This window comes from Callospermophilus lateralis, unplaced genomic scaffold (genome assembly GCF_048772815.1).
Source record: "Callospermophilus lateralis isolate mCalLat2 unplaced genomic scaffold, mCalLat2.hap1 Scaffold_103, whole genome shotgun sequence".
Taxonomy (NCBI): domain Eukaryota; kingdom Metazoa; phylum Chordata; class Mammalia; order Rodentia; family Sciuridae; genus Callospermophilus; species Callospermophilus lateralis.
The window spans coordinates 1,420,257-1,442,501 of NW_027510486.1; the positions used below are offsets into that span (position 1 = coordinate 1,420,257).

The following is a 22,245-nucleotide window of genomic DNA, read 5'->3' on the forward strand; positions in this document are numbered from 1 at the left end:
AGTGCAGGCACTTCATGGAGACCTAACAGTTCAAACCTCATCTTAGTTACTTAACACTCCAAACCTTCAATCAGCCAGTGCTAAGAGAATAGTTATCTTAAGTTGAAGACAGTATTGAAGGCCGGGAGAGGTATTGGAAGGGGTACTAAGTTCACTTCCTAAAAGAACCTCCAGTTGGCAGTGTACATATCAAACTGTACTCTCAGCCCAGGCTTTAGACTCTGACATCTTGGCATTATAGAGATTGGCAGGCCTCTGACAGTCCTTTGAATACTTGAAGGAAAAAAAAAAGATTCATTACAACTACCTTTCCAGAATCATCATGTATTAGTCAGTTTTCTGTTACTATAATGAAATAACAAAGGCTTGGACTTTATAAAGAAAACAGATTTATCTGGTGAGTATCTTATTGCAGATGGCATCTTGGCCAAAATACATGTGAGAAGGAGATCCCCCATGGCAAGAAAGGAAGCCAGACAGAGGGGAAGAGGCAGTTTTGCACCTTTTCTATACAATCCTTTCACATGAACCAACCAGAGTCCCATGAGAACTGCATCAGTTCTTTCCAAGGGCAGCCCCTCCGTGACTTCATTACTTCCTACTAGGCCTCATTTCTTAAAAATCCTATCACATTGCCACACTGAGAACCAAGCTTCCAACACATGAATCCTTGGACATACTCACACCATGTCCCAACCATAGCATATCCAACTCCACCCATCACCTAATCCACTCACCTCTTCCCTGTATGTGGTGTCTCCCTATTGGCTAGGTCTAACTACTCTCTCTTGTTCTTTGCATCACTGATGCACTGACACCTTTAGTCTCTCCACGTGGATCACAGCAATAGTCTCTAGACTTTTCCCCAAGTGTGCTAGGGTACCATCTCCTCCCACCTAATTTAGAACTCCTCTGGGGCAGGAGCTTAATCATTCTTCTTTGATTGTCTTGGCACCTAAAACAATGCTGGGCACACAGTAGGTGCTCAGTAATGTTTTTGTTGAATAACTCCCCACCCTTATTCACCTTTTACACCACAGCCTCAGTCATGTCTTGTCTCAAAGCTCCCTTTCACCTGAAGAAGAATATACAAATTTTTGAATAAAATTCAAGTTCTTGCTGGGCACAGTGGTGCGCGCCTGTAATCCCAGAGGCTTGGAAGGCTGAGACAGGAGATCGCCAGTTCAAAGACAGCCTCAGCCAAAGTGAGGGGCTAAGCAACTCAGTGAGATCCTGTCTCTAAATAAAATACAAAATAGGGCTGGGAATGTAGCTCAGTGGTCAAGTGCCCCTGAGTTCATCTCCTGATAGCCGCCCGCCACACCAAAATTCAAGTTCTTCATAAAATGATCCCAAACTACCTCTTTCTAACTTCACATTTTACTATGGTCAATATCCTTTTAAATTTTTATTTGTTATTTATTTTAGATATACATGACAGTATATATTTTGTCATATTTATACAAACATGGAGTATATCTTACTCTAATTAGGATCCCAGTCTTATGGTTGTACCTGATGTGGAGATTCATTGTGGTGTACTCATATATGTACATAGAAATGTCATGTTAGATTCATTCCTCTGTCCTTCCTGTTCCCATGCTGCTTCTCTTCCCTTCATTCCCCAGATTGTCATCACCCAGGAGCTGATTATTTGCATCATTTCTCCGCGTTTGGTGACATTCTCTGTCCGGAATGTCTCCTCTGCATGATCTCTCGCCTCTCTTTCTGGAGATTGATACTCCCTCACTCTCCTGACCACTGTGACAAGGACATGGATCTTTGCCTGTCTTGTTCATGAGTGCACCCCTGTCGTTACAAACATTAGGTCCCTGGTAAGTGTTTGTGGGATGAAAATGAGGCAGTTGGTGGATTCTCGGTTCTACACTCAACTACTGCCTTTTACCCTTTATTTCCACCCCGTTGTGCTTTTATCTCTTAGTCAAAATACATTTTGACACTGAGTTATAATTTCTTCCATACATTTCAGTGATTGCTGGGGAGAACATGGGTGGCTGGAGGGCATGCATTGCAACACAGCCCCCTCCACCTGCCGGGGTCCAGCACATGCAGTATTAGGTACCCAATAAATGTTGGTGGTTTGAAATTTCAAGTCTTCTACTTCAAAATATTCAACAACATTCTATACTAGTTCATTTTCTTCTTTCTAGCTTACAAATGAGTGCATGTCAATACAGCTATGTCTGGACTGTACATGGTCCTCACTGGGTATATGGGTCTAAAGCTTCTAGGACAAAATGGATTTGGTGAGAGTAAAAGAATGATTCAATTAAATAATCTTTATAGTCCCATCCAGCTCTGAAGCTCATGGTTCTGGGTTTATGGGTAAAGTGAGTCTCCACACCCATATTCCTTAGCACTGTTCTTTCTTGTCCTCCCTGGAAAATGTGCGGACACTTCCCACGCAGAAAGGAGCCCTGTCCACCCCTTACATGACATCAGCAGAGGGTCCAGTAAGATGTCTTTAATTTTGGTCTGTTTTCTTGATCATGACTTTTATCACTTGTTTTTAAAGGGCTTATCTTGAGTTGTAATTATAGTATTTCCTTTAGAACAAATGGAACTTCCTTCTTTTTATTAACTAGGAAAATTACCATGGTTTCAGAACAAATAGATACAGTTTCAAAGGACAGATATTTAGGCAAATAATTTCTCTATCTCTAACACCACATATAGTGAATGCTTATGGAATGAATTAGTTAATGAAGGAAATATTTTATTGAAATAATGTCATAAAAGAAATTTCCTAAACTTAAGTTTAACAGTTGCCCAAAGAAACGTTCTTAGCCCACTCCTCAGAAGAGTATGTGTTATTTTAGGGTATGTTATCTATGGCTCCCACTAGAAGGAGCTCAGAAGTAGAAAGTAGGAGCCCTAACTCCCATGATTTTTTTTAAAGGATGGAAATTAGCTTATAAGTTACTTCTAGTAAATTGATCCTTCTTCTCCTCCTCAACTTATAATTATGAAGGGAAGCATAATAACATTTTCCTGCAAAGAGATTTAGTAATTCTGGCAGTACTTCATTAATCACTTAATCAGTGTTCAAGCAGAACTGATGTCCTTGACATATATAATCAATCTTGATTCCTCCCACATTTGATTTTCATCCTTTTTGAAACCCAGCAACTATACACACTAAGGATTAGTGGCCCATTTCCACATTATAGTTTTGTTAGAGACAATTCATGTGCATATAGTAATAATCAGAATATTGATTCCTATAGTGGGTCTCCTCACAGTCTATTTGAAACACCCTTATCTTTAGTGGATTTATGAAGTGCTTAGGATCAGATTTTATTATAAACTTCATGGGAAATAGGCTCAGGTCATTTATTAGCTTAACATATTTGGAGGTAGCATGTTTATTTTTATAGGCAATCCCCAGGTGCTTGTTTATGAAACATTCTGAAGAACTTTTCCAAAGCTGCATCCTGCAGGCAGCTGGCATGGAATTGTAATGGTACCCCAATATTAGGAAGCATGGAGTGGGTTTGTCTCATATCTTCTGCTTTGGAAAGGCATTGCTTTCAGAGATCAAGGAATCTGCCCAGTTTTAGTCTCCAGAGCTCTTAGCCACTGACCAGCTATTCTATCTACCTATGTTAGGTATATTAAGGGGTGAGGCCCAGATCTGGAGATATTTGAATGTATAAATATACATGGCTATGGTGCCATCATTGTAAAATAATTATCCTTTTATGAAAAATTAATGGAACTCTGAGCTAGCTAGAAAGTAATTAGTAGATTACAACAGAAATTAAAGTTAACATTCTACCCAGGCATGAAAAGGTGAAAAGGAGGGCTAGAAGTAAGGTTAATTATCAGAGTCCATATCACGTTGATGAAAGGTGGATTAGATTTTGAATGACTATTACTAATAACCATGCAGACGTCACCTTCATTAGGAAAACAAATTTCCTGATCTAAATGAAATCTCCTTAAAACCATTTATTCTCTCACTAACCCACCCCGGCCACTGCCACTCCCTTCTCTTTTGCTCTGATGTATGGTGATCAAAGCAATTTTCTGACAACTAATTTAACTTCTCAAACACATGGCTATAAGAAGGGTTATCAATTATTAAATGAGATATGGCTTTCATTAATAAATTGACAATTTTTTAATGGTGTCTTAAGTGATTTTTGTTACCATAAATCAGTTCTCCTTGGCCAGATTAATTTTGGAGAAACCAAAAAACTTTACCAAAAGTGAAGCATTTTTCTCTTATACCCAAACATGAGGAGGTTCATTCTGCACTGTTTCAAATCTCTTGAAAGCTGTATCTTGCCCTTGCTGCATGACAAAACCCTCCCTAAACCCTGGCTATTGTAAAGGAACCTGACTATGTGCCTTGGGAGCTCTGAAGGAGAGACAGGAAGTAAAGTCTAAGACAGGAGCTTAGCTGAGGGGAGAGCAAAAGAGCCCTGATCAGACTTTCAGAGCAGAGGGGAGCTTCAGCATTCATGGGCCTCAACAGCAGCTACTGGCAATTTCAGTCAATATTGAGCACTTACTGAACTTTGACATTGTGTTCAGGATACTCTGTGCTTGAACATGATTGTCATCTTCTAAAAATGAAAACAAAAAATCTGTGAGAAAACACAGCCATAATGATTGTGCAATCGGTGACTTCCAGTCAGCAGCTTAAGTCAGGTAACAGGCAGGAGCTAGCATATTCCCTGGCTGGGTCCCACTAGCTTTTGCACAGGAAACTCACCCAGATCCCTTCTTCTTGCTCCAGAGGGAAGAGTTCAGGACTATGTCACAAAATGTCTACTTCCTCCACATGGCAATGTGGCCTCTGGTTTCTACCACTGTCGTGATGTTCTAGGACCTGTCTTTTATCTAGGTATGGGGCATTAGCTAGTGTCCTGTTTACCTGCTGCTGACAGTTCCATGCAACCAGGTTACTCCTGACAAAGCAAAATGTTGCCACTTTTCTACTCCTGATGGATCCAGCACAGAAAGCAAATGTTAAGAGGCATTGTTTTTTCAACAGCATGAAGAATTGTCTAGCACTTTCCTATATTCTCTTGGTGGTAGAAATTTTCATTTCAGTAGCTCAGTTGTCATGTTCCTAACATCCAGGCACTCCTTTGAAGAAAACCTAAAGTATCACCACATATCTGGACACCAAATACCCCTCCCCCTTGTTCTCATTATTATATCACTTTCTGTCCAGTTGTGGTGAGTGCTTTCTCTCATCAGTACCACCAAATGATTGACAGGTAGTTCTGTTCTTCTATGGCCAAGGGAGTCTTAGATCAGAGGTCTCCATTATCTCCAATAAATCCTTTATATTTTCCCCCCAAAAAACTCCTGTTTTAAGCAAAGAAAGCCCTTCAAGTAGACCCTACCCATCAGCTCCAGATGTATCTGGAATGGCTAGCAGCTACAACCTAGCACAGCTTAGATATGCACACGGGATCCTTGTGGCACTAGTTAATTACATAAGAAAGTCAAATACCACATCTTTTATTTTTTGTTACAGATAAAAAAAATATTCATTATCCAAAGTGAGAGTCTTAAGAAATGCATTCAAGCAGGTAAATCTGCACTGACCCTGGAGAACTGCAAACAGCCAAACAAGTACATGCTGTGGAAATGGGTTTCAAACCACCACCTCTTTAACATAGGAGGCAGTGGTTGCCTGGGCCTGAATTTATCTAATCCAGAGCAGCCACTAAGTATATATGAATGTGACACCACCTACGTTTCCTGGAGGTGGCGCTGTAACAGGAAGATGATCACCGGCCCGCTCCAGTACATGGTGCAGGTGAAGCAGGACGACATGGTTGTGGCCTCAAGGAAACATCTCCATAAGTGGATTTCCTACATGTCAGATGGTGGGGACATTTGTGAACATCTTCACAAAGGTAAAAATGCTTTGAATCAAAGTGCACATGGGATGGTATGCAGTATTTAGGAAACGGTCATGCTAAAGATACTGGATGATAAATGACATTCTATTTTGTGTGTACCAAGCATGATCTATAAGGAGACACAATTTATCAGGGGACTTATATTTTCTATAGTTCTATTATTTTTGGCATTTTAAAACAGCAAACAAAAAGTCACATAGTTAAATTATTTCCCTCAGGGTTTGTTTCTTTTGTAGCCTTCTCCATCCACCTGTTCATCCATCCATCTATCCTGTACACACTTGTTAAATGCTAACTATTCTTCAGCACAGTGTTGGGCGCCTGGTTTACAAAAGCCAATAAGGCAGATTTGGTGCCTCCCCTTATGGTGCCCTGCAGAATTATGCCTCAATAAAACCACGTCCTCTGAAGGACTCTAGAACATCCATGGAAGCAGAGAATGGAACTCCTAAGGCCCAAGGTGAGATCATCTCCTGGGCTTCAAAGAAAGAGTAAACAGAGAGCTAAGAGCAAGACATTTTCAGGGCTTCCTACATACAATAAAGCAAGTGCTACAAACCAGCACTCAAAATGCCATAGTTCTAAAGAAGAACTCAATATTTTGCTTCAATTTTTTGATCATATACCCAAACTCATGTGCACACAGGGGAAGACCCAGCAATATATGCTTCTGAGTAGAAGGCAGGGGATTGAAACCAAAGCATTTGGTCCTAAAACGCCTCTGGCTTCTAACAGATGTAACTGCTAAGGCTGGTGGTGTGCTATGAGCTCAGTCTAGCCCCTGCCAACTCTGGGAAAGGGACGGGAATCTCCATAGCTGACCCTTTTGTCCAGGACCTGTTGACTAAATTAAGGGTGGCCTTAATGCCCCCTACCATAGGAAGCCCCAGCTGAGTCATGAAGTTTTTGTTGACTCCTTGTTAACTCAAAGGATGGTGGATGATTGCAGTGTATTGAGAACACAGCCAGCAGACCACATCTGTGTGTTCATCTTTCTAGCCAATGGGCCTCCATCACTTTCTCTCCATTTAGGCTGGTTGCCACACTGCACCCAGAGATTCTTTAGAAATGGAAATCTTTCCCAGCAGCTCAGAAGGCTGAGGCAGGAGGATAGTGAGTTCAGAGCCAGCCCCAGAAAATTAGCCAGGGTCCAAGAAACTCATGAGATCATGTCTCTAAATAAAATACCAAAAAAGAGGGGGCTGGGGATGTGGCTCAGTGGTTGAGTGCCCCTGAATTAAAACCCCAGTAAAAAAATAAAATAAACAAATAAATTAAAAATGGAAATATAATCTTGTCACTTTCCCTTTCAAAACTTGCCTGTGACCTTTCACCATACTCTCCACCACCCTCAGTGAAAAAGGAAAAGTCCTTAGCAACATGGCAGATAGTCCTACGGGAGCAGACACTCCAGGACTTCACTGCAACCCCTTCCCCTGAGCCACCTTGCTCTTCTTCATTCACCCCACACACTCCTTTCTCTACACCTTTACGTTTGTTGTTCCTTTTGCTGGCACAAATATTTCCACAATTAACACGCCCATTTTACCCAGTTCTTATTCAGGTAGACTTTACATTGGTGCATACACACACACACACACACACACACACACACACACACACATGCACACACACATACACACACACACACATTCATGCACGCACATTTGCGCATGCTTGCACAGTCTTCTTACCCCATTTTATTTATCTTCATGGCACTTACCATGACCTGAAATTATCATATGTTTGTTTCTTTGCTTTCCCTTTGTCTCTCCCGACTAAAGCAGAAACTCCTCATGAAAAGGAATTTTTCTGTTTTTTTCACTAAGATATCCCCAGTGCAAGGTACATTAAATGCTCACCAAATATTTATTGAATGAATAAATTAATAAATTCCTATGAAACCAATGAGGTTTAAATACCAACACCAGTGTATTGGGGAACTGGCGGATACTTTGAAGTAAAATCTTCATTAAATTTTCCTTTTCATCCATTCACAAGTTCTGTGCTACTGTAGCAGCCCACTGTAGTAAATAAACAAGTGGATGAATGTACAAGCAAACCATTTAACAGTTCTTCCTCTGAACCCAGGCCTGGAATTGGCTCTTCGACTGTCACTGGACAATGAGGACCTGGGGGCTCAGGAGGGTTAGTTAGTGCCTGCAGCTAGGAGGATTTCAGTCAATAAAAATGCATAACAAGATGACAGTGTGCAGAGATGATGCTGATACTGTATTTATCTGACTTTGTCATTTTTTTTTCTCCTAGACATGTATACAATCAAAGGGAATGCCCACGGGATGCCATGCATGTTGCCCTTCCAGTATAACCATCAGTGGTTTCACGAATGCACCCGGGAAGGCCGGGAAGATGACTTGCTGTGGTGTGCCACCACAAGCCGATACAAAAGAGATAAGAAGTGGGGATTTTGCCCAGATCCCAGTAAGAATAAATCTAGTCTTCTCTGTATGTCATGAATGAATCAAGGATGAATAGAAAGCATGCATATTTAAAGAAAAGCACCAGCATTGATCTATTGAAGTCTGAATAAGCACCCTGATTCCATTAATCCCGATCTTGATTTGGGGCTTGTTTTTGCCTTGGAAAAAACAATTCAGATGTATATTCCCTTTTCCCACTTACATTCAAAAAGATGTTAATTAGTCATTCTTCATTAAGCTCAGTACATAAGGATGCTTTAACCAGAATCAAATTATAATACTCTGTGATCTTATTAATCCCAGCTTCCCGGCAGGGTACTTCAAAACAAACCTGAATGCGCATAAAGCCCAGTTATCCTTTCAATCCACTGCCTCTTCTGAGCTGCCCTAATTTTCCCACATCCATACTGCTTGTCTTGGCCATTGTCAAGTCCAGGTGTCAACTGGCCCCTTTAATGATCTTTACATAAAATCACAGTTCCCTCATTATTTCTCCACAATGGGTTCTCAATTGTCTCCCTTTCCTTACTATTTATTTTCTAGCTATAGCCTCAAAATCCTTTTATCTTCTTAAATTGACTTTAAAGTTCTAGTGACAGATGCAAAGTTCTTTTTTTTAAAATTAATGCTTTATAATTTTTATCTTATTTTTATTTAACATAAAGGTTTCTAATTGTTCCTACATATTGGACAATATTTATATACACTTTCTGCTTTCTCTATTCTATTTCTTCCATCTTTGCTCCTGCAAGTCAGAGTATAGTTTTTAGAACCTCTTCATCTTTCATGCCTACTTCCCCCCGACTTATGTAATGAAATGAGAAAATATTTTTTTAAAAAAGCTAATGGAAGATATTAAGTCCAAAGAATCTGATTTACAAATTATCTATAGAATTGTTTTCTAATCTAAGACCCAATATGGCTTAGTAAATACAAAGAATGATAGGCTTTGAAGTCTGATAAGCCAACACTAGAGTCCTGTTTCCTCCCAACAATGAGATTTTAGGAAGTTCCCTTTGTCTCTCTGGGTTTTACATTCCTTGGTCATAAAATGGAGATAATAGACTACCTATTAGGGTTATTGTATGGATTCAATTAGTTAATCCATCTGAGGGATTTACAGCACCTGGCACACAGTATGCACTCATAGGGATTGGTTGCCACTCCAACCACCATCATCATCAAACTTAATTTATCTATTCTGCATACACGTCTCAATCAACGGTCCTTCCTCTTTATTGCCTATCAACAAGCACTAGGTTAAGCACAGTGGTGAATACCAAGAGTTTTAGAACTTTGGATTCTCCCTTGAAAGAGGCATCTACATGAAAGGCATGGCTCTATGGTTGGCTCTATGCCAGAAAATGCAGACTATATTTGATAAGATGTTCTAGAATAACCTGAGACATAGTTAAAAATGCAAGTGCTTGCTCTTCTAGAGATGCAGAGAGTCCAGGATTCAGGACTCAAGTATCTGCATTTTTGACAAGTGCCTTAGGTGATCCTGATGCAGATAATTCATCATCAAAGAATTCACAGGATGCAGGTAATTCCATGCAACACACATCTATGAATAGGGTGACATTAGGACAGTTAACAACCAATATGGTATAGGCTATTAAACAATCCAAGTAGAGATCTTAGTGTGGGGTTTGGAGTTCTAGAAGCCCACTGCTGGTATTAACCCCCGAGCTGCTGGAATGTGAATGAAGAGGTGCAGGGAAGTTTGAGGTAGCAGGGTGCTTGGGACATTAGCTATTCTACAAGCATGACAATATTTTGTCATTTAATAAGTGTCAGATCACCAACTTTCTCCATCCACATCCATCTCACATCCAGGTGTACATGCAAGGAATCCCTACACACCCTCAATTCCTTAACCAGATGTCACATTGCTTGCATTATCTTCTCTATTTCTAACTCCAGTAGATGCCATTAAAACCAAATAAACTAACCAATACTAATCAAATTAACACATATTTCACATGGATCTAATAGTAGTGACTTAAAACAAAAGAAAAAGACTGATAGCATTCTTTTAAGATTCTCAGAAAAGCTCTGTTACTTATAGCCATTACATCTTCTCAGTGGAAGCCTGGGTTTCATGGGGCTCAGGACTTTTAACCCCCCAGACTATCTCTTTGCTTGGCTTCCTACAGCTCAGAAGCTTCCTCTACTTGACAGACTTCCAGATTCCCCTCTCCTGACCTTTACCACAACCAGCAGGGAGCATGTTTGTGTGGACAGTGCTGAACTGCTGTTCCAGTTTCTTCCTTTCTTGTTACTTTCGGTTCCAGGTGGCCAACATAACTCAAAATGCTGTGTCAGAGACTGACATCTGAGCAAAATGATAGCTCTTTCCATGGGGTCAACAAGTGGATGGGACAGAGAGGAAAGGTTCATACTTCTGCATTTCATCTCACATTTCTCACATGGAAATCTTTTCTCACGATGCTGAGGTTGTTTTTTTTTAAATTGATTGTAAGTGATTTAAATTTAAAACTTAATACTGATGAACACACACACACACACACACACACACACACACACCACAGTGAAGGGTGTGATTAAAGATCTTCAGGAATAAGCATGAGGCATAGGAATCTCTCTGGGTTCGTTCAGAGGTCATTTGGGGCCATTCTTGGTCTCTCGGGGTTCTATGCCCTACAAAGCTGGAGAGTCACAGTTGGTTTGAGATATTTTTAGAATGCCAATCTATGGAATGACCTGATGGTCCTTGAACCTTATTCAGTTGATATGATTTTGATATGATAGAGCACATTGTTACCAATGTCAGTGCATTAATTGCCAACCTCACCTGAGCCTCCAACAAGAATCAGAGAAGCTATTATGTCTCTCTTCATCAGAGTGAAAAATCTTTTGCACTTCAAAGGACACTATCAAGAAACTTGAAAGAAGGGCTGTGGATATGGCTCAGTGGTAGAGCCCTTGTCTAGTATGCACAAGGCCCTGGGTTCCAGTCCCAACACTGGAAAACAAAAGGAGAAAAATGAGACAAATGCCTACAGAAGGGAGAAATGTTTGCAAATATTTTCCACTGGGGAAATAGAAAATATTTCCTATAAAAATATTTGCAAATATTATGTATCTTACAAGGAACTTATATCTAGAATATATTATTACAAGTTAACGATAGAAAGACAAATAATTCTATTTTAAAAAGTTGATAGACACTTTTTCAGAGATTTACAAATGACTAATAAACACATGAAAAGATACTCAACATCACTAGCCATCAGGAAAATTCAACAAACCCACAGACACACCATTTCACATCCACTATCAAAAAGAGAGATAATAATAAATGCTAGTGAGGATGTAGAAAAATTGGAACTTCATCCACTACTGCTAGGATTGTAAAAGATATAGCTCTTTGTAACACAACCTGTCAGTTCCTCAAAAGATTAAATATAAAGTTCCCTATCATTCTGCATTTTGCTAGTAGGCATATAGTCAGAAGAAATGAAAACATGCCCACACAAAGCCTGTACATAGATACTCATAGCAGAAAATTCATAACAGGCCAAAAATGGAAACAATATATATGTCTGTCAACTGATGAACATGTAAATATAGTGTGATATAGCCCTATGGTGGAATATTACTGGGCAGTAAAAGAAAAGAAATACTGGTACATATTACAATAAAGATAACTCTTGAAACATTATGCTAAGTGACTGAAGTCAGTCACGAAGAGAACATATTTTATAATTCCAATTATATTAAATGTCCAAAATAGTCAAACCTTAGAGATAGAAACTAGATTCGTGGCTCTTGTGGGCTGGGGGTAGAGAGGAAGAACGAAGGGAAAGTGGGGAGTGACTGCCAATGGGTACTGGGTTTCGTTTTGTTGTGATGAACTTGGTCTAAAATTGATGGTGTTGAGCTGGGGGTGTAGCTCAGTGGTAGAGTGCTTATCCAACATGCATGCAGCCCTGGGTTCAATCCCCAGCACAGTAAAAATAAATAAAATCGATGGCATTTATGGTTGCAAAATGTTTTGAATATACAAAAAAAAAAAAAAGGAATGGATTGTAAAGTTTTAATGGGTGAATTATACAGTATATGAATTATATTTTAATAAAATTGTTTTTAGATAAATAGGAAATGAAGAAATGTAAATCATATGTGTATTATAGTATGTGACTGGTGGAGACGAAGAGAAGGCAGTAACTGGGATATGGAGGCCAAGGTAAGGAGTTTTGTTGTTGGTGGTGGTACTGGTGGTGTAGTTGTCTTCGTTGTGATTTCTTGCTTTTTAAGGATGAGAGATGCTGAACCACCTATGAATGCATCTGAAAATGATCTCTAAAGACATTGAAAATACAGGAAAGTGAGGCAGCTGGCAGAGGGCATTGATCTCTCAGAAGACAGAAGGAAGTAGGGTCCAGATCAAAGATGCACAGATTGGCCTTTTATAGATAAAGACAATTTCTCTAGGAGAGATGAGGTAGGGTACAGTGCAGGCCCATTAGTTACATCAGGTGATGGAAGAAAAGTAGAGAAATCAGTCTAGTGGCCGTGACTTTCTCTTTGTAGAGGAGAAAGAAAGAATGAGCAGTTTGGACAATAGGGAAGGTGTGAAATGGGTAGCATGGTGCTGGAGAGAAAGCTTCTTGAAAAGCTAGTGATGTTTCCAGGGAGTATTAGGGGTGGTTGATAAATGAGATGGGTGGAAGGACTTTCATTGGCAATGCTCCTCTGTTGGATGCAGGCACAGAGGGGACAGATGATTGGGTTCCTTCATTGAAATAGGGCACCATAAAGTCACTAATGAGCTAAATCTTCATATTCAAAGATAGAGCAACACATAACAAAATTGATACCATCTCTTGCCTGGAGTTTTTGTAACACAGGCAGACTCATTTTTCTTCCTTGGTGACTACTACTTCTCAGCTTCCTTTGATAACAGGTCCTCCTCCACCCAACAACCTTTAAATACTGATAGGAAGCTTAGGGGATAGAATGGACAAGGTAGAACATGCTTCCTGCTTTCCTAATGCTTCTATCAAGAGGAACAGATGATCAACAAGCAGTCACATAATGTATCGTCCAATTTCAATTATGATCAGAGCTGCCTTCCAAGGAGTGTATAAGGCATTCAAAAAGTGCATTGCAAGGATCCTGCCTCTGCCTGTATACCCTGTTAAACGAGATTTACCAGCAAGACACTTTACAGGGAACAGACACCCAGCAACTATTTGCTGAGTCCAGGAAGACCAAAATGAGACAAAAAGTAGTAACTTTACAAGTTGGCATTCAATAGCAGCTTTGATAGTACTAGTCTTCATTTTTTAAAAAAATTCAACGATTTTAAAAAGTGACAAGATACCGTACACCTGGGACAAGGGCGAAGCTATATCCTTAGGGAAGAAAAAGAAGCCACACTTAAGAGCAAGAAAAGGCTGATATCTGCCATAGTTTACAGTAAAATCAGGGTTGGTATGAAAACAACTCAGCCCATTGCAACAGAGGTGGCTTAGAGGGGAAAGATCTCCAACCTACAACATCATGCAAATGATTTCTATCATCTCTAGCAAACAATCAACTTCCCTAAAGGAGTTCAAAATTCAGTGACAGAAAAGATAATAGAAAGACAACCAAATATGCAAAGAAATATGATGATGATTCCATCCCTTAGATTATTTTTTTTTCCAGAATAATTAAACATATTGAGATGTGGACTTTCAGTCTTGCGTTTTCAGTGGCTTAGAAAGAGAGAGATAAGGAGCCTGTGGCAGGTAGGTCCTGGAGAGAAGTCTCTGAGGCAGAGGTTAGTATGCAGGGAGTCTCCTGGGAATCCTCTCAGGATGAGATTATGAGGAAAGGAAGGGAAGAGAGCAGAAGCGCACAGAGGTAGATATCATGTAGTCTGATAACCCCTAGACCAACATGATGAGGAGTTCTCAAGTTGGTGTGTCCCTTCCAAGTTGTTCCTAGTTGGGAAGGGGGTCTTGTCCTTGCCTTGACCAGTCATGGTGTGGAGAAGGGAAGGGAGAAGTGACACTGGACAAAGAGACTCTTCAGCCAAGGTAACACTTGAAGAGGGTTTAATGCTGAGGGGTGTCCCTTGGCAACTGGAGAAACAAATCCTTTGGTCCTGATGGGGAGCAGAGCCACCCAGAACAGTGCTCACTGCTATGCCTGGACTTGTATTTAACAACCTTCCAGTGAGATCTGTGGAGTGACACTCCATCCATCTAGGGAAACAGACAGCATTTGTGTCTACCTGCACAAAAGAACACATCCTTACATTTCAGGTAAACCAAATTTCAATGACAAATGAGTTGACTCGTCAGGAGTATATGAACACCTATTGCAAATATTTGTCTTAAGTTTCTCTATCAAATAACTTTGAGAATTCAAAACCAAGGAAAACCTAACACCAACTGGGCCATGTGGTGTGCAGCACAGACACAATCACCTGCAAACCTTTAACCTTGACTGTTGAGTATGTAGAATTCAGGTAGGTTCTACAAAAGGCCATATTGATAGAGCCAGACTAACCCTTGGGGGGAAAAAAATAAATGGGAATAAGATCAAAGTGCAGAACTTTTCTTGTCATGTATTTAGCTGTGGTCTGGAGGCTTATTAGGATTTATTGCCAAGTCTCCGTGGCAGCAGATGAGAAGCAGATACCCCACTCACCAGGACTGAGCCTCCTCTCAGATCTACTGAGGATTGAACCCAGTGCCTCATACATATTAGGCAAGCGCTCTACCACTGAGCCACAAACCCAGCCCTCAGATTTGCTTTTCTAACATTCTACTCTCTTCTAATAGCCAAGGCCTACTTGGACATGCCCTCCTTAGGAAGGGTTTTGAATTTTTTCCTTTAAGACAGTGTTTTCTAGTATTTGCTTCCTGAAGCATCTGCCTTGAAAATCATGTTTTAAAAACATGTTTTAAAGACATGTTCTTGAATCCTTCCCTAGACCAACTGTTTCAGAACCTCTGAGACTGACAATCTACATTTTAAAAAATAATCTGGCTACATGAATCATTTGCACCCTTAATTTGAAAAAAAGTTCCCTCCCTGCTCCCCCTTCTGGTCTCAGCTGCTGCACTGGAAGAACATGACAGAACTTACCTCTAAAAAATGGGAAGGCCTAGCATTTTAGCTGAAGACCATCTCTAAGGATTCCATCTCATGGGGAAATTTCAGCCACCAGGGCAAAATGGTTACTAATTTCCCTCTCTCTTTCCCTTTTCTTTCTTCATCTGTTGTTCTGTGATAGTCTTGTCTTCTTCCCACTTCAGTTTTGGACCCTTCAATAAATACATGTATCATCCAGGAAATTCTAAAGACAACCTGAGATTAATATGTGATTTAATAACTTCTGATTAACTAACTCAGTTCTGGGGAATGTGTATTGTAACCAAATATGAAAAAAAAAAAAACTTTCCACATTTCCCAAGAGAACCACCTAACTAAGCATGGGGAAAAGAAACTAAAAAGGCTTTTACCATCAAATAAGTTTAAAGAATACTGAATTAAAATTACCTGAACTGTAGAACATTTCATTCTTTAATAGGCTAATACACACCGGGAATTTCCCAGAGGACACCCATGTGCATTATGGCCTGGATCTACTTTGTGGAAACTCTGAATTCATCTTATTCTGAGGACCACAATTGGGAAAGGATGTTCTAGATTGTAGTAGGTGGCCTGTCCATCAGCTATATTCATGCTATCAGATGGATCACGTTTTCTACAGTCTGAAATTCTTTGTCTGCTTACTCTATCTTGGGGATTAATTTAACATTTTAGCAAAAGCACCCAAACTAGGTCGTCATTTTCTGTTATTTCAAGAAACTTTAGATTTCAGATCCACATTTCACACTTCATGAAATTTACTTTCAGGCATACTATGCAATCTGTGGCCAATGTCTTACAAGTGGATTTTTGCTTCTATTCCTCTTGGCCGAAAGAACTATTCAAATATCAAGGTTCCTATGCTTGATGTGTATTTGAAAATTTGTGTTCACTATTGACTCATGTAACTATTCTATTCTATGTATTCCACTTAGCACTTGTGTATTTAGACAGAAAAATCTTTTGAAACAACATTTGTGTCTGTCTCCAATATACATTTTAATTCACCAAAGCTTTTGATGTAAAACTGTAAATGATTACTCACTAAAGAATACAGATTTTATTTTTTATCGATGTTTCACTTCTATTTCCTTCTCTTAAAACCAATTTTTATTATTTTCCTTGAATGTATCAGAGCTTCTTTATTGATAGTTTCTTGAATATCCTTAGGTAAATCTTGAAAAAGTTTAACTGTAAGACATCAATGAAATAACAATGCAGATTTTCATCTAACAAACCTAATCAAGAATAGATAAGTTTTAGAGGTTGCAAGTTGGACTCATTCCATTCAAAAGTGACTTAGAAATATATGTCTGTATGGATAAAATATCACTATAGTGAATGTTTTAAATGGATTTTTTCCAGCCTCTACAGAGATAGGTTGTGATGCTGTCTTGGAGAAGGATCTCAATTCACACATTTGCTACTAATTCAACCTGCTTTCATTTCTCTCTTGGACTGAGGCACATTCTTCATGCCAGATGCAAGGAAGTGCTTTATTAAGTATTGCAGATGAAAGTGAAGAAAATTTCATAAGGAGTAAGTAGGTGGATGACACACATTAATATTGGTATGATAAAATGATTATTGTTAACAGTTATGTTCACATATGCAAAAATGTCTCTTCTGAAGACATTAGTCATTGAATTCCATTTATAAATTATTAAGTACTCTATTAATTAACAGTTTATCTGTCACTCACTGCATGCAGTACATACTAGACTTTCTGGAAGATGCCAAAGAATTGAACATTTTAGTGGGAAAAACAAAAACACACACATGTGAACTAACCGTATAAGACAATAATATAAAATGTCAAAGGATTTTTACTAACAAGCGAGACTTGTGTTTCACCCATTCCCTAAATCATTCTTTTACTTTTTTATAGATTAAATGTGTTTGGGAATCCCTTTAAATTTTTTTTTGGAAACATTAAAAAGTGTAAAAAAAATTAGTCACTTTAATTAAGAGTTTTTGACACTTTTTTCCTCAAATTTTATTACACATGTAGGACAATGAAAACATTTTTTAAATCAGATATACAGAAAGAAAAGCAAATAAAAAATTACTTATAGTTCTATAAACCAGAGTTAACCATGTCCTTTTGCAAAAACATATAAATGCATGAGACATACATAGCATATATGAATAAATGGCATCATATGAAAGTATGAGGCAGCTATTGCACATAATATAGGTGCAGGAACCAGAGAGCTCCCTGCCTGGGATTGAATCCTGCCTCTACCACTTAGTAACAGATTTACTCAAGCAACTCACTTAAACACTCTGTGCCTCAATTCCTCCACTATCTAGAGGAAATAATATAGTACCTAGTGCTTAGTGGAGATTACATCTTATAATGCAGATGAAGTCTTAGAAAAGTGCCCAGCACACATAATGAATTCTCAGTGTGTGTTAACCATTTAACAACCATGCACACAGTGGGTAAGTTGCCTTTTTCATTCGCCTACCTATAAGAAACATGTGTCCATGTCTGTAAATATATAGTATACATCATAATTGTTAATGATTACCTAGTAGCGTAGTTAGGCAGTAATGTATTTGTGTAATCTCCTTTTAATTAGAGACAGATAAAATTATCTTATTTACTTATTTGTTACAATTATTAACCATTCCTACACATTTCATTGTTCATAGTTCCACAATTATTTCTCTGTAATAGTTTATAGAAGTGGATTCCCAGAATGGAAGAGGAGGCACACTTACTTAAAAGCTTTTGAAAGTCAGTAACATTTTCCAGAAGAATTGGTACAAATGGATAAACAGTGCATGCCTACCCTTCCCCCCAGATTTGAGTGACTCATATTAGAGGAAAACACCAATTTCCAAAATTATTATTAATCTGGACTGGTTTTATGTAAAATTTTGCACACCATTTATGAATTAGTTTTATCTATCTTAACTGCAAAGATATCTTGTGAGAAGATTTGGAATTATGCATTGAATTTCAATAACTATTTTTGAAAATAAAATGTCAGAGACTTTGATTTATATTCCTCAATTCTATAATTAGACTTTGAAAGTTGTTTAGGAAAACAAAAATCTATTCATAAAGACAGAATTCTGTTCTAATTAACCTATTTTTTAATGATGAAAATAATCTAATGTTTCTTGCTAGTCACTGGTGAACATTAACTATGGGAATAAAGAATTATCTAAGCTGTCATGAATGCCAAGCAATATCCAAAGGAATTTACATTTGAGTTTGTTATTACAATATTGAGGGTCAATTTAGTTGTAAAGATAAGTAGACTATAAACTTTAAACATAGGTCATAAATTGCAGAATGCTTTTATGTGTGTTAATAAAACAATTGCACAATGGACATTCAAAATTCAAGAATAATTTATATTTTAATTAGATTACTTTAAAACATCACTTGGCACTTGCCTAGATATTAATTATGGAAATTTCTCCCTGTTTTGTCAATGCATTTTTTGGGGGGGCCGGATATTAGGGAGAGAACTCAGGGGGCACTTAACCACTGAGACCCATCCTCAGCTTTATTTTGTATTTTATTCAGAGACAGGATCTCACTGAGATGCTTAGCACGTGGCTTTTGCTGAAGCTGGCTGTGAACTTTCGATCCTCCTGCCTCAGTCTTCCAAGCTGCCACAGGAGCCACAGAGCCAGCCTGCCATAAACTGTCTCTGACCTAAGTAGTGGGAGCAGCCTCAAATGTTTTAGTCAGCTTTTTCACTGCTGTGACCAAAAGACCTGACAAGAACAATTTTAGGAGGAAAAGTTTACTTGGGGGCTTAAAGCAAAGAACATCATGGTGGAAAGGTATAGAAGAGAAAAGCAGCTGAGGACATGGCTCCAGGAAAGGGAGAGAGAGAGAGAGAGAGAGAGAGAGAGAGAGAGAGAGAGAGAGAGAGAGAGCACTCTGCTCAATCAAGACAAAATATATACCCCAAAGGCATGCCTCCAGGAACCCAACCACACCCTACCTGCCTACAACTACCACCTAATTAATCTTATCAGGAATTAATGCACTGATTAGGTTAAGTGCTGGGAGCCATCTGCCAAGTAGGTATGACAATTTCCTTGCCAGCGTACTCCCATGCTGTCTAGTGGAAGGACTCCTGAAAGCTGACCTTGCTCAAGGACCAGGGCGGATCCGTGTTTAGGGTGTTCTGGGTTTAGCATAATAGGAGATTAGGGTGTTCCCTGTTTAGAATAGGGTGTATCCCTCTGCCTGAGTTCCTCTTGAGTTCTTAGGGTCAGACAGTATTTTTGGGAGACAGAAGCCCAGTGGAGTGGTGGATTTGGGCAGAGAACGTGGATTTCCCCAGAACGTGTTTGTAGAGTGCCGGTGACAGTTCGGGAATAAAGAATTGCTATCTGAATCTACAAGCTGTGTGGAGGCTCGTGATTTGTGCCCAGCCAGAGACTGCGGCAGTTAAGGTTCTCATAACCCAATTATTTTGCCTGTAAACTTTCTTGTACTGTCTCACACATGAGTTCTTGAGACATCTAATAGCTAAACCCTAACATATTGCATGTGGCTTTAGTCCACACTTGATGGGGATCCCTCTGGATGCTCTCTGGTCCCTTGCATTTTGCTGCTTCTATTGGCCACACATTTCTGACTGGCTCTCCCTGCTCTGCTGTACTTCAGCACACCTTCTGAAATTTAAAGACTTGCCTCCATTGGCTTTCTGGGAGTGGCCCTGGACACTTCCTCATCTACACTCTAAAAGTCTTAAATGCATGAACCCATTGAAAATAAGATGGCTTCAGAACCTTAACAATGTACCCCTGAGTACATTGAGAACCTTTGAAGGACAACATTTTTGGATGCTTGAATGAAACACTGACAGCCAAGTGTGAACTTTAGGAGATTGCTGGGTTCCTGAGGACAGTGGAGGTTTGCTTTTGTCCCTCTAAAGCATCAGGGTGGGTTTTAGTAGCACCTAAACCCCATCCTGTTACTAAGATTGATTAATGAACCAGGAATAGGAAAACAAGACAGAAGTATAACATTAAAAACGTTCTAATTCCATGATTTTCTTTTCAGAGCACATAAGTGGTAAAGCAGTAGAAGTATAGACAGGTTTGAATCAGCTGGATGAAAACACTAGCTGGCAGTGGTCTGATGGCACCCCACTTACCTATCTGAACTGGAACACAGGTACCCACAGTGTTTTACTTACCTTCGACATGTGGCATCATTCTGTGGCCTTAAGCAGCAGCATGTCCCATGTATATACAAGACATTATTCTCGAAGTGGCTTATAAATATTTTTTAGCCTAACTAAAAATCCTGTAAGGCAAGTTTTTCCAGACAAATAAGGTAGAGGCCAGAAAGTTAAGCTATTTAGCTGAGGCTGCAGGAGAATGTGGGTTAGAGTTCAGATTCAAGCTGCTGTTTTTAGAAATAACAACAAATTGAAAAAAAAAACACTTTAAAGTGAAATTGGCTCTTTTGCCATCATTGGGAAATCATTTAATTGTCATGTCTGGACTTTACCTGCAAAATCATAATATCTAATAGACTTGACCATCTTTGAGAAGTATCTTTTGATGCTAAAACTACATTTCAGTGTGTGTTGAACTCTCTTGAAACACACACATTGTATTTTCAGAGACGAACGTTGATCCATTTGTTGAATATCGCTGTGGAGTATTTAATACATTTATGTCGAATGCCTGGAGGAGTAGGGACTGTGAGTTCACGTTGCCTTATATATGTAAAAAACATCTAAACCACACAGATCATGAAATAGTTGGTATGTGTTTTAACTTGTTCTTGCACGTTGTTTACTCATCCTCTCAGTATATTCAAATTCCTCTATTTTTGTTAATTCATAATTTAAATTTAGCTAAAGCTGATTTATATTTTAATGAATAAAAATGTGTAACTAGATAATATCTGTATTTCCAAAAGCACAATGAATCTAACAGATGTATTTAGGCTTTTACTAAAAGCTGAAACAACCTGAGCATAGCAAATATTTTCTTCCTCTTTTTAAAAAATTTGCCTTCTTTAATCATTCTGCATTAGATGCCTGCTCTTTTTTGCTAATCTAGATTTGAGTTTTATTTATGATTCCCCTAGAAATTAAACATTTACTTCATTAATTTTCTTTTTTGTTAATTTTTTAATTGACCCACAATAATTGTACATATTTATGAGATAGAATGTTGTGTTTCGATATATTTAAATACATCTATGCATTGCATAATGATTAAATCGGGATTATTAGCTTATCCTTTATTTCAAATGCTCATCATTTCTTTGTAGTGAGAACATTAAAAAATCCCTCTTCTGGCTATTTTGAAATATACAATGCATTGTGTGTGTATGTGTGTGTGTGTGTGTGTGTGTGCACACACACTGGGGATTGAACCCAGGGCTTTGTGCATTCGAGGCAAGCACTCTACCAACTGAGCTGTATTCCAAGACTAATGCATTATTTTCAACTGTAGTCACCCTACTCTGCAGCAGAACCAATTCCCCCTATTTAATTATAACTTTACACCCTTCTCCATTTTGTACCACATCTATATCTCTTATTAGTAACACCCTCCCCCTAAAATAACAAAAAAATGGTATAATTAAGACTTAAATAATACCAAATTACAATCTAGCCCAATTGTTTCTGTCTTTAAGGTCTATTACCTCCTTTTAATTCTTGTGGGAATAAATGTCTTAACTCAAAAGTAGAGATAAAACATAACCATTTTTAAAAGAATCATTACAAGAATAATTAGAAACAACTTTACATTTTAAAAAAGCTAAATTGTCATGTTTAAAT

The 22,245-nt window shown here is 38.7% G+C and overlaps 1 pseudogene; it reads left to right on the plus strand.

Annotated features, from left to right (window-relative positions):
* Window positions 1-22,245, plus strand: part of LOC143387483 (integrin beta-6-like) — a 137,283-nt pseudogene that overhangs the window by 59,311 nt on the left and 55,727 nt on the right.